Raw genomic sequence first — 13239 nt, forward strand, 5'->3', positions numbered from 1 at the left:
GGGGGAACAAAAATGGGACAGAACCCCCCCCCCCCCCCCCCCCCCCCCCCCAGTGTCTTCAGTACTTGCCCTAGACCTCACTTCCCAGAATCCAGCGCAAGAGACACAAACAAGTAAGCACCCTGATTAGTACCCCCAGAAACACACAAACAAACAGAGCAGATTGCTTCCGAGACAACGGTTGCCGTGGTTTCGGCGGCATGGTGGATGGTTAGTAAGGTGGAGAGAGAGAGACAAACTACTTTCTCAAGAGAGACCTCTCCACCGTTTCCCATTCCCTAGTACAGTATTGGTCTTCATTCCAAGAGCTGAAGGTCTGTGGTCATGTCTCCACTGAACAACAACATTAAGGTCCACCTGACCCTCAACACACGCCCACCTCTATCTGTGTGTGTGTACGTAACAGAGCAGAGAACGTTAATGATCGTCAGACCTCAGACTGAACTTTCCCCAGCAGAGTTAATGCCAGATGAGGTACAGCTACCGTCCAGTCCGATGTTTGTAGGAACAGCTGGTAATTACACCAGTTCTAGTTATCTGAACAGACAGAAAGCACAGTGAGAATGATGCACACAGACATCTGTGTTTGTTATGGCGGATTGGACTGGTTGTTCATTTAGCCCAAAGAACACTGGACCGTTCACGGACTGGCCTCACCTCTTTCTCCAGCTCTCACTACTTTTCTCATTCATCCACTCTCGCACACTTTTCTAATACGCGCTCTGACAATGTACCTGCCCCTAACACTCATTACTGGCCTCTCGCTCTCTCTTTGCCAGAGTAGTTGGGAGTAAAAGTAGTCATGGGGGTGACAAGAACAGACCAAAATAAAAAGTCAAAACAGGGACACACAAGTCTCTAGAACTTTCAGACAAACACAAAACACAGTCCCGAGGGCCTGACTGGCGTCACAGTTTTGACCCAGCTAACACACCTGCCCCCAATAAATCAGCTAATCGGGAGCTTCAGTTTTGAACGCAATTTGATTAAATCAGCTGTGTTTGCTAAGGGGTGGCAAAAAAAAGGGCTTAGACCATCTATATCCCCTCCTGCATATTGGAAAGGACTGGGTAGGTGGAGACAACATGTACACGTTTTCATCTTCATCCTTAAGAGCTACCTGTTAAATGTTGGATTGTTATCAGATATCCTGCTAGACGTTCGGAAAAGGAGAGGGGCTCGTGTTATTGTTTGCAGCAGGACTAATGTTCTGCTGTACTTCCTTGGTGAAGACATGACACACTTCGTTTCTGGTAAAAAAAAAAACAAGACTTGGTGTGGTCTCTGACAAATAGTGGTTTCATCATCGAGTTAGTTCCCCTCGCCTTTGACCCAGGTTACCACACGCGCACACACACCCAATATGACGATGTTCTCTCACGGGCAATGAAAGTGGATGTAAAAGTATGTTAGGCAGCCACACAAACACGTCCTACATTCACTGACACCTTTGACACGCACACACACACTTGTTTCTACAACCAATCTCATGCTACACACAGCACCAACCATCTCAAAACACCATCTGCCAAAAAAAACTTCCATCACCTATACTGAGACAGACAAACATCCTGTTACCCAGTTTTTCTCCACTTTCATCCGTATGATTCATTTTACCTTTATTTAACTTGGCAAGTCAGTCAATAACAAAATCGTATTTACAATGACGGCCTACCCCGGACGACGCCCTATGAGACTCCCAATCACGGCCATATGTGATACAACCTGCAATACATGAGCCTCATCACTTAAATGAAACACGTTTTGCATCACAGATATATGGTGTGTGTACAACTTTAACCGTACATGTTCGTCATAGGAGTAGTAGAATGGGCGGTGATTGTTCATTCACTCGCATTCAGATCACGGGATGCGAATAAGGTGGGCGGGTGATTCAAGCCAGAGCAAGAAGCAGTTACTCTGCTACTCTTCTGCTAAGAAGCCAAAGAGCTGTAAGATAGGAGTGATAAGAGCTTTTGTAAGCGGCTTTCTGCCTGTCCTAAATTTACAGCTTGATACTTCAAAGAATCCCAAACACAACACTCGTTACGTTTCCATTAATCGGAAGTAGACGTTCAAAAAGTTTCACCGACCCCATGCCAGCACACTTCGGTCCTTAGAATAAGGCTCGGTTTATTAAGGCCCATAAAATGCATAGGACCGAGTTGAGCTCTCGCATAAACGCTTTTATATTTTAGGCTACACTTCCGTCAAACAATTACAGGCTAACTGAGGAAAAGCACAACACTCGCCACATTTCCTCACGCGTGTTTCAATTGCTTGTCCATCTCTGACGGCTCTTCCAGGCAGAGGTGTTTTGAGACAAACTAAAACCAGACCAGAAACAGTACCCCTCCCCCTTGGACGATGCAAATGACTTCCTTTCAATTCCGCTGTGTGTGCGATGAAGGTCTGAGTAGGGGCAACCCATTCGCTTTATAAAGCAGCCAGTCAACCTACCTAGCTCCCTCTGTCCTGCCCATCCCCACTCAACAAGTCAGCCCTTAGCTTAGTACTCCCACAGACAAAGGCATGGAGGAGGGGAGATCCTTTTTACACAAGCATGTTCTCCCTGCATCTACAGCACCCGCTCTCTATCTGTCCCACAAACACACGCGGGATGCTGCTATGTTTCTGAACCGCCCCCCAAAAACCAATCTTTCTACTGTCAAAATAAATTCACCAAGACGCACAACCATAAACGATCAATATATGAATACAAATTAGAAAAGGGGAATAGACTTGTTCTAATTGTCACATTCAACCCATTATGTAGACTGTATGACATGGCACATGAGCTATTATGGGAATTACAATAGGCGACGTATTCCAGATCTAATCGTCGAGACAGCCGCTCTAGAATGAACAAGGCAGCATGAGCAAGCAAGTCTTCCGGTTTCACCGAGAACTCATTTAACTGTTGCTACGCTGTAGCCTAACCATTCCTTGAATATCGGCTCCTCCACTCTGTCAACAAATGTCACTATTGACAATCCGTTCGCGTTATCAACACGAGCAAACAGAGGAGAAAACAATTCAAATCCAACTTAGACATTTACAGAAGACTAAATTCTGACGATTTACCCTGGTCGAAAAATAACTACAAACTCGTCCAATATCCAAAGAACTGCCAACGGCGAAATGTCTATGTCTCTAGTGTGGACACAGCGCAACGCGATACACATTCAAAATGGTACATTCCAATAGTACGGTACCAAAAAGTAACCAGCTCGAAAAGTGTTTCACATAAGAAAGTAGTTATTAAGGTATTCACGTACAGTCGGTCAAGGAGTAGCCCTCGAGGATGTCGCTGAGAATATTCCCAAAACAACCAAGGATGGTTTCTTCGCAGGCTGTCGGTGTAGTGAATTTGGCTGAGTTTCCTCAATCCAGGCAGTAGATAGTTGGATCTGTATGTATCCGCGAGTTTCTCTCTGTGCAGATAGATGCCAGCTACTCAGACAACTGACCCAGCCGGCAGAACGTTACAGCGTTCACTTTGTCTCACTCGCTTCCTTTCAAAGCTCTCATAAACTTGTATCACTTTGACGCCCGACTAATGTCTCTGTCTGGCTTTGAAATGATTCTAGTGTCAGTCGACGTGCGAGATCATCTTTTTATTATTCTGTTTTTCTCCCTGCCTTCGCTCTTTGTACAGTCCGTGTCTCGTTCTTGCTCTCTCCCGACATAAGCCAGTGGGATCGGGTTGCGCTGACTGAGCCGAGCTGTGTTTTAAAGGGACAAGCCTCTAAACTATGATGCTGTCAGTACAGAGGCACACACCAACTCACTGGCTACTTCTTCCACACACACACACCCCTCCTGCTCCGTTCACTCGCTGACGTCACCGCACGTCCCCGGAATTCCCTGACAAAGCAAAGTGGCACCGAATAACGACCGACTCTAGCCCCGCCCCCGACTACCGGAGAATGTTCCTCAGCCTTTGCCTCCGTGCTTTTTAAAAAAAAAGGTGGGCTCGCCTCGTGACTGATCTACCGGTTGATCACCCAGACAGCGTTTCCGACTGAAAGCCTATTTTTGGACAAAGTACTATCCTGACGCCATAGCTATTATATTCCATTGTGTACTTATTCTGACTAAGGGACTAAGGGAGGGAAAGCCACTATAGTATGACAGTCTTAACCTCCCGTGTTGGTCTAATAGCAGTAATATGATCTATAATCTATAATATAATACAAATACAGAAGAATAAAACATGTTTTGAACTGACTAAAGCATTTATAACCAGATATAAAGTATTTATAACATCCATAATATTGATGATTACTGATATTGATTCCTAATGATAAGTCAATGTATTTTCTCTGCCATAACATCCATATAGACTCTCATGGAGTTTCTTAACAATAATTCTGTAACAGGTTTCTGGGACGGAAATGGCTGGTCGCTCCAAACCCCCAGGAGTCACCAACATGGGTACTATAGTAATGCCAAACACATGCTCAGTTATTACAGGCAGCATGTGACACACACGTATATTTAGATCCACCACCTCAGCAGGATAGGAGTATGTCAACAAAGGCAAGGACACACACAACCACACAAGATGAGAGTTTGTTTGATGCTGAACTTTCCTCGTCCCCAAACACACACGCACACACACACACACACACACACACACACACACACACACACACACACACACACACACACACACACACACACACACACACACACACACACACACACACACACACACACACACAAGGTAGAGAAAGGCTTAGCCATGCAGTGCATTTGGAAAGTGTTCAGACCCCTTGACTTTTTCCACATTTTGATACATTACAGCCTTATTCTAAAATTAATTGAATAGTTTTTTCCTACACACAATGACAATGAAAAACAGGTTTTTATAAATTTTTGCAAATGTATCAAATATAAAAAATTGAAATATTCCATTTACATAAGTATTCAGACCCTTTACTCAGTACTGTTAAAGCACCTTTGCCAGCGATTACAGCCTCGAGTATTCTTGGGTATGACACTACAAGTTTAGCACACTTGTATTTGCGGAGTTTCCCCCATTCTTCTCTGCAGGTCCTCTCAAGTTCGGTCAGGTTGGATGGGGAGCATCACGGCACAGCTATTTTCAGGTCTCACCAGAGATGTTAGATCGGGTTCAAGTCCGGGCTCTGGCTGGGCCACTCAAGGACATACTTGTCCCGAAGCCACTCCTGCATTGTCTTGGCTGTGGGTCGTTGTCCTGTTGGAAGGTGAACCTTAGCCCCTGTCTGAGGTACTGAGCGCTCTGGTGCAGCTTTTCGTTAAGGATCTCTCTGTACTTTGCTCCGTTCATCTTTGCCTCGATCCTGACTAGTCTCCCAGTCCCTGCCACTGAAAAACAGCCCCACAGCATGATGCTGCCAACACCATGCTTCACTGTAGGGATGGTGCCAGGTTTTCTCCAGACATGATGCTTGCCATTCAGGCCAAAGAGTTCAATCTTGGTTTCATCAGACTAGAGAATCTTGTTTCTCATGGCCTGAGAGTCCTTTAGGTGCCTTCTGGCAAACTACAAGCGGGCTGCCGTGTGCCTTTTACTGAGCAGTGACTTCCGTCTGGCCACTCTACCATAATGGCCTGATTAGTGAAGTGCTGCAGAGATGGTTGTCCTTCTGGAAGGTTCTCCCATCTCCACAGCAACTCTGTCAGAGCTCCGTTTGGCCGGGCGGTCAGCTCTAGGAAGAGTCTTGGTGGTTCCAAACTTCTTCCATTTAAGAATGATGGAGGCCACTGTGGTCTTGGGGACCTTCAATGCTGCAGAAATGTTTTGGTACCCTTCCTTAGGTCTGTGCCTTGACACAATCCTGTCTCGGAGCTCTTCGGACAATTCCTTCAACCTCATGGCTTGGTTTTTGCTCTGACACGCACTGTCAACTGTGAGACCTTATATAGACAGCGGTGTACCTTTCCAAATCATGTCCAATCAATTGAATTTACCACAGGTGGACTCCAATCAAGTTGTAGAAACATCTCAAGGATGATCAATGGAAACAGGATGCACCTGAGCTCAATTTCGAGTCTCATAGCAAACAAGGGTCTAAATACTTATGTAAATAAGGTATGTTTTTTATTTTTAATACATTTGCAAAAATGTCTTAAAGCCTGTTTGTGCTTTGTCATCATGGGGTATTGTGTGTAGATTGATGAGGGGGGGAAACATTTAATCCAGTTTAGAATAAGGCAGTAACGTAACAAAATGTGGAAAAAGTCTAGGGGTCTGAATACTTATTTTGGTTAGGTCAGGGTGTGACTAGGGTGGGAATTCTATGTCCTTGTTTCTATATTTTGTATTTCTATGTCTTGGCCTGGTATGGTTCTCAATCAGGGACAGCTGTCTATCGTTGTCTCTGATTGAGAACCATACTTAGGTACCCTTTTCCCCCACCTGTTTTGTGGGAAGTTAACTTTGACTTTGTTCAGGGCACATAGCCCAAAGCCTCACGGTTTGGTTTTGTTCTTTGTTTTGTCTGCGTCATTTTTAATAAAGATAAAATATACGCTTACCATGCTGCACCTTGGGCCAGTCCTTCAGCCAGCCGTGACATGGATTGAAGTGTGTGTTCAGAGCAATGCATTAGAGATACATTGCTGAGTGTATTCACTGTTCATGATCTACTATCCTATGCACGTGTTTGAGTGAGTTGCAAACTACACAGCTTTCAGTCATTAATGTACTCCATACTTGGGAGGCTGTGTGAGTGTGTGTCGTGGGGGTTTAAGGGCTGAAGCAGTGTGTCAAATCGAATCTTATTGGTTGAAAACACAGATTTTGCAGATGTTATTGCAGATGCAGAGAAATGCTTATGCTTCTAGCTCCAACAGTGCAGTGATACCAAGCAATGCAAAATAATACATCATACGCATCCACCAAAAATCGAAAGAAAAAAATGAAAAAATATCAGTATAAATACCAGTATGTGACGGTGTGTATAGACATTGCGCACACACACACATACACACACACACACACACACACACACACACACACACACACACACACACACACACACACACACACACACACACACACACACACACACAGCAACTGCCCCCCCCCACCACACACATAGTACAGTATTGTATATAGTATGTATATCTGAAGTAGTGTGTATGTGTAACGCTCGTCGTCGGTGGAAGGAAGAGTGGACCAAAGCGCAGCGTGGAAAGTGTTCATGATATTTATTTTCAAGAAATACTCAAACAAAAATAACTAATCCAAAAAACGGAAGCGAACAGTTCCGTCAGGCACACACACTAAACAGACAATAACACCCCACAAAACCCACAACTTATATATGATCCCCAATCAGAGACAACGATAGACAGCTGCCTCTGATTGGGAACCACACTGGCAAAAATTTTCCCACCCGAGTCACACCCTGAACTAACCAAACATAGAGAATAAATAAGGATCTCGAAGGTCAGGGCGTGACAATGTGTTCTATCGCAGGGGAAGGTAAGTGGGGTCAGACAGGGGACTGCAGGGGGTCCTTAAGGATGTGTGTGTGTGTGTGTGTGTATATGTGTGTGTTGTGTGTGTAGAGGGTAATTACAGTGTCTGGGCCTTCAGTAACGAGAGGAGAGGGAGTGGGAGAGGAGGACTGCAGGGAGAGGGGAGCGAGTTCGGTTCTCATACTGCAGATATATATAGCATGCCTCTCATGGGTACAAGCCAAAAAGATTCTTGTCATTCCTACTTCACACAGACACATCATCTGTATAAAGTACACGCTCACACACACGCACGCACGCACACACTACATTATATAACATTAATTTGATTTGTCACATGCGCCGACAAGTGTAGACCTTACCGTGAAATGCTGACTTAAAAAACAGTGCAGTTCAAGAAAGAGTTCTATAAATGTTTACCAAATAAACTAAAGTAAAAAATAATCAATAGTAACACAATAAAATAACAATAACAATGCTATTTACAGGGGGTACCGGTACAGAGCACAGGTGTCGAGGTAATATGTTCATGTAGGTAGAGTTATTAAAGTGACTATGTATAGATAATAACAGAAAGAAGCAGCAGTGTAGAAAGGGGGGGGGGGGGGGGGGGCAATGCAAATAGTCATTTGATGAACTGTTCAAGAGTTTTATGGCTTGGGGGTAGAAACTGTTAAGAAGCCTCTTGGACCGAGACTTGGCGCTCCTGTACCGCTTGCCTTGTGGTAGCAGAGAGAACAGTCTATGACTAGGGTGGCTGCAGTCTTTGACAGTTTTAAGGGCCTTCCTCTGACACCGCCTGGTATAGAGGTCCTGGATAGCAGGAAGTTTGGCCCCAATGATGTACTGGGCCGTACGCACTACCCTCTGTAGTGCCTTGCGATCGGAGGCCGAGCAATTGCCATACCAGGCAGTGATGCAACCCGTCAGGATGCTCTCGATGGTGCAGCTGTAAAATCTTTTGAGGATCTGAGGACCCATGCCAAATGTTTTCAGTCTCCTGAGGGGGAATAGGTTTTGTTGGGAAAGGGGGATACCTAGACAGTTGTGCAACTGAATGCATTCAACTGAAATGTGTCTTCCACATTTAACCCAACCCCTCTGAATCAGAGAGGTGCCTTAATTGACATCCACGGGGAACAGTGGGTTAACTGCCCTACTCAGGGGCAGAATGACAGATTCTTACCTTTTCAGCTCTGAGATTCGATCCAGTAACATTTTGGTTACTGGCCCAACACTCCTATCGCCCAGGCGACCTTCCGCCCCAACATTTCGGCTTTTTTGATATTGAATTCATTAGTAAAACAAATTCAAGAAACATAATTCCACCTTGACATTATGGGGTATTGTGTGGAGGCCAGTGAGAAAATATCTCAATTTAATCCATTTTAACTTCAGGCTGTAACACAACAAAATGTGGAAAAAGCCGTAAGCCTGAGTAGCGGAGTAGTAGAGACGGGGAGCGTGTGTGTGTGTGGGGTGTGTATGCACGTGTGTGTGGTAATAGTAGGAGGATGTGTCACTGGTACAGACAGTGCCTCTCAGCCTCCTCTCTGCGGGACTGTGTGGATAGAGAAACAGACAGACGTGTGTGTGTGTGTGTGTGTAAGTCCTCAGAGTTATGCTCACACTCATTCCTGACTCAGACCATGCCACTACAAGTCCAACAAGTCTTACTCAGCACACACACACACACACACACACACACACACACAAACACACACACACACGCACACACACACACACACACACACACACATACACACACACACACACACACACCGTACATAACCGTCATCCTCCTCGTAAATTACTCTTGTGGTCTCTCTCTCTCTCTCTCTCTCTCTCTCTCTCTCTCTCTCGCTCTCTCTCTCTCTCTCTCGCTCTCTCTCTCTCTCTCTCTTGCTCGCTCTCTCTCTCTCTCTGTCTCAATTCAATTTAAGGGGCTTTATTATCATGGGAAACACATTTCCAAAGCAAGTGAAATAGATAATATACAAAAGTGAAATAAACAATAAAAATTAACAGTTAACATTAGACACACAGTAGTTCTAAAAGAATAAAGACATTACAAATGTCATATTATGTCTATATACAGTGTTGTAACAATATAGGTAGGGGGACACGCAATGGTTAAACTACAAAAGGGGAAATAAATAAGCATAAATATGGGTTGTCTTTACAATGGTGTTTGTTCTTCACTGGTTGACCTTTTCTTGTGGCAACGAGTCACATATCTTGCTGCTGTGATGCACACTGTGGTATTTCACACAGTAGATATGGAAGTTTATCAAAATCGGGTTTGTTTTCAAATTCTTTGTGGATCTGTGTAATCTGAGGGAAATATGTGTCTCTAATATATTACATTGGGCAGGAGGTTAGGAAGTGCAGCTCAGTTTCCACCTCATTTTGTCGGCAATGTGCACATAACCTGTCTTCTCTTGAGAGCCAGGTCTGCTTACGGCAGCCTTTCTCAATAGCAAGGCTATGCTCAATGAGTCTGTACATAGTCAAAGCTTTCATTAAGTTTGGGTCAGTCACAGTGGTCAGGTATTCTGCCACTGTGTACTCTCTGTTTAGGGTCAAATAGCATTCTAGTTTGCTCTGTTTTTTTTGTTAATTCTTTCCAATGTGTCAAGTAATTATCTTTTTGTTTACTCATGATTTGTTTGGGTCTAATTGTGGTGCTGTGCTGGGGCTCTGTGGGGTGCGTTTGTGTTTGTGAACAGAGCCCCAGGACCAGCTTGCTTAGGGGACTCTTCTCCAGGTTCATCTGTCTGTAGGTGATAGCTTTGTTATGGAAGGTTTGGAAATCGCTTCCTTTTAGGTGGTTGTAGAATTTAACGTTTCTTTCTAGATTTTGATCATTAGCGGGTATCGGCCTAATTCTGCTCTGCATGCAGAGTCTCAATTTGGTGTTTGTCCCATTTTGTGAATTCTTGGTTGGTGAGCGGACCCCAGACCTCACAACCACAAAGGGCAATGGGTTCTATAACTGATTAAAGTATTTTTAACCAGATCCTAATTGGTATGTCGAATTGTATGTTCCTTTTGATGGCATAGAATGCCTTTCTTGCCTTGTCTCTCAAATCGTTCACAGCTTTGTGGAAGATACCTCTGGCGCTGATGTTTAGGCCAAGGTATGTATAGTTTTTTGTGTGTTTTAGGGCAACGGTGTCTAGATGGAATTTGTATTTGTGGTCCTGGTGACTGGACCTTTTTTGGAACACCATTATTTTTGTCTTACTGAGATTTACTGTCAGGGCCCAGGTCTGGCAGAATCTGTGCAGAAGATCTAGGTGCTGCTGTAGGCCTTCCTTGATTGGTGACAAAAGCACCAGATCATCAGTCAACAGTAGACCTTTGACTTCAGATTTAAAAAAAAAAAATGTTTAACCCCTTTTTCTCCCCAATTTCATGGTATCCAATTGTTGTAGTAGCTACTATCTTGTCTCATCGCTACAACTCCCGTACGGGCTCGGGAGAGACGAAGGTTGAAAGTCATGCGTCCTCCGATACACAACCCAACCAAGCCGCACTGCTTCTTAACACAGCGTGCATCCAACCCGGAAGCCAGCCGCACCAATGCGCCGGAGGAAACACCGTGCACCTGGCCACCTTGGTTAGCGCACACTGCGCCCAGCAGGAGTCGCTGGTGCGCGATGAGACAAGGACACCCCTACCGACCAAGCCCTCCCTAACCCCGGCGACGCTAGGCCAATTGTGCGTCGCCCCACGGACCTCCCGGTCGCGGCCAGTTACGACAGAGCCTGGGCGCGAACCCAGGGACTCTGATGGCACAGCTGGCGCTGCAGTACAGCGCCCTTAACCACTGCGCCACCCGGGAGGCCGATTGACTTCAGATTCTAGTAGGGTGAGGCCGGGTGCTGCAGACTGTTCTAGTGCCCTCGCAAATTCGTTGATATATATGTTGAAGAGGGTGGGGCTTAAGCTGCATCCCAGTCTCACCCCACGGCCCTGTGGGAAGAAATGTGTGTTTTTTGCTTATTTTATCCGCCGTTTGTGTACATGGATTTTATAATGTTGTATGTTTTTCCCCCAACACCCCTTTCCATCAATTTGTATTGCAGACCCTAATGCCAAATGGAGTCGGGGGCTTTTTTGAAATCAACAAAGCATGAGAAGACTTTTCCTTTGCCTTTGTTTTGGTTTGTTTGTCTGTCAATTAGGGTGTGCAGGGTGAATACGTGGTCTGTCGTACGGTAATTTGGTAAAAAGCTAATTTGACATTTGCTCAATACATTGTTTTCACTGAGGAAATGTACAAGTCTGTTGTTAATGATAATGCAGAGGATTTTCCCAAGGTTGCTGTTGTATATCCCACTGTAGTTATTGGGGTCAAATTTGTCTCCACTTTGTGGATTGGGGTGATCAGTCCTTGGTTCCAAATGCCAGAGCTAAGTATGATGTTTAAGAGTTTTAGTATAGCCAATTGGAATTTGTTGTCTGTATATTTGATCATTTCATTGAGGATACCATCAACACCACAGGCCTTTTTTGGGTTGGAGGGTTTGTATTTTGTCCTGTAGTTCATTCAAGGTAATTGGAGAATCCAATGGGTTCTGGTAGTCCAGTAGTTGATTATAAGATTTGTATTTGATTATGTTTATGTTTTTGATGTTTGGTCTTTGTTATAGGCCCAAAAAGATTGGAGAAGTGGTTTATCCATACATATCCATTTTGGATAGATAATTCTTTGTGTTGTTGTTTGTTTAGTGTTTTCCAGAAGTGGTTAGAGTCTATGGATTCTTCAATTACATTGAGCTGATTTCTGACGTGCTGTTCCTAATTTTTCCGTAGTGTATTTCTGTATTGTTTTAGTTATTTACTATAGTGAAGGCGTAGACTCAGGTTTTCTGGGTTTCTATGTTTTTGGTTGGACAGGTTTCTCAATGTCTTCGTTAGATTTTTGCATTCTTCATCAAACCATTTGTCATTGTTGTTCATTTTCTTTTCTTTCTTTGCTCTGTTCAAGTAGACTGTGATTTTGCTGTGGTCTGATAGGGGTGTCAGTGGGCTGACTGTGAACGCTCTGAGAGACTCTGGGTTGAGGTCAGTGATACAGTAGTCTACAGTACTACTGCCAAGAGATGAGCTATAGGTGTACCTACCATTGGAGTCCCCTCGAAGCCTACCATTGACTATGTACATACCCAGCGTGCGACAGAGCTGCAGGAGTTGTGACCCGTTTTTGTTGGTTAGGTTGTTATAGTTGTGCCTAGGGGGAAGGAATGCTGTCACCTCCAGGCAGGTGTTTGTCCCCCTGTGTGCTGAGGGTGTCAGGTTCTTGTCCGGTTCTGGCATTTAGGTTGCGACATGTCCCTAGGCTTGGAAATTATTGATTTCTCCCTCCAGGATGGAGAAGCTGTCTTCATTAAAGTATGGGGATTCTATTGGGGGGATATAGGTAGCACACAGGAGGACATTTTTCTCTGTTAAGATAATTTCCTTTTGAATTTCTAGCCAGATGTAAAATGTTCCCGTTTTGATTAATCTAATAGAGTTAGATCTGCTCTATACCAAATTAGCATACCCCCTGAGTCCCTTCCCTGCTTCACACGTGGTAGTTTGATGGATGGGACTACCAGCTCTCTGTAACCTAGAGGGCAAGCAGTGGGTCCGTCTCCTCTATACCAGGTTTCTTGCAGGATGACAATGTCTGTATTACCGATTTCTTTGATGAAGTCCAGGTTCCTGCTCTTTAGGCCAAAGGCAGATAACCTCAGGCCTTGGATATTCCAG

The 13239-nt window shown here is 44.6% G+C and overlaps 1 protein-coding gene across 6 annotated transcripts in view; it reads right to left on the reverse strand.

Moving 5' to 3' along the window:
- The window catches only part of LOC139378929 (lysine-specific demethylase 6B-like), a 154745-nt gene that overhangs the window by 19032 nt on the left and 122474 nt on the right, over positions 1–13239 (reverse strand). The window contains exon 1 of one of the 6 annotated variants that reach the window (XM_071121549.1): positions 3279–3744. The exons of the other annotated variants lie outside the window; for them this stretch is intronic. The gene's annotated coding sequence lies outside the window, so the exon portion shown is untranslated. Of the gene's footprint in view, positions 1–3278; positions 3745–13239 lie in introns of those variants that run through there. 6 annotated transcript variants of the gene reach the window in all.

The sequence above is a fragment of the Oncorhynchus clarkii genome, chromosome 21, assembly GCF_045791955.1.
Source record: "Oncorhynchus clarkii lewisi isolate Uvic-CL-2024 chromosome 21, UVic_Ocla_1.0, whole genome shotgun sequence".
NCBI lineage: Eukaryota > Metazoa > Chordata > Actinopteri > Salmoniformes > Salmonidae > Oncorhynchus > Oncorhynchus clarkii.